The following is a 728-nucleotide window of genomic DNA, read 5'->3' as shown; positions in this document are numbered from 1 at the left end:
TTTTAAATTTTCTGTAATAAAAACATTTATTGGGCTGGGCATGGTCGCTCACGCGTGTAATCCCAGCACTTTGGGAGGCCGAAGCGAAGGGATGACCTGGGGTCAGGAGTTCGAGACCAGCCTGGCCACATGGCAAAACCCATGTCTAATAAAAATACAAAATTAGCCGGGCATGGTGGCACATGCCTGTAATCCAAGCTACTCCAGAGGCTGAGGCAGGAGAATCACTTTAGCCTGAGAGGCAGAGGTTGCACTTGCAGAGGTTGGACTACTGCACTCCAGCCTGGATGACAAAATGAAACAAAACTCAGGCTCAAAAAAAAGGAAAAAAAAAAAAAACCATTTATTGAACATCTATTACAGCCATTTGCTGTGCTAGATAATTTACTTTTGGCATATAACTTAATCCTCACAACCACTCTAAGGCCCTCGTGGTCATCATTCTTTCACAAGGAAACTGTAGTTCACAGTGCCTAGCCCAGGGTCACATAGTTAATAAGTGACAGGGCTGGCATTCAGACTTAGACCTTTTGAACTCCATTATACCATGTCATCTGAAGGCTTTATTATTAATGTTGTCATTACAAAAGACACACCAAGTCACTGACTATAGTCACAGAGACCCAATTAAAAAAAAAAAAAAAAAGACACACCAAGATAATTTCTGACTCTGAGAGGATCCTTGTCTCAATCCAAAATATCCTTATTAAATACCTAATTGTGGCTGG

Source organism: Rhinopithecus roxellana, chromosome 1 (genome assembly GCF_007565055.1).
Source record: "Rhinopithecus roxellana isolate Shanxi Qingling chromosome 1, ASM756505v1, whole genome shotgun sequence".
Taxonomy (NCBI): domain Eukaryota; kingdom Metazoa; phylum Chordata; class Mammalia; order Primates; family Cercopithecidae; genus Rhinopithecus; species Rhinopithecus roxellana.
Note: the sequence above shows the minus strand (reverse complement) of the source record.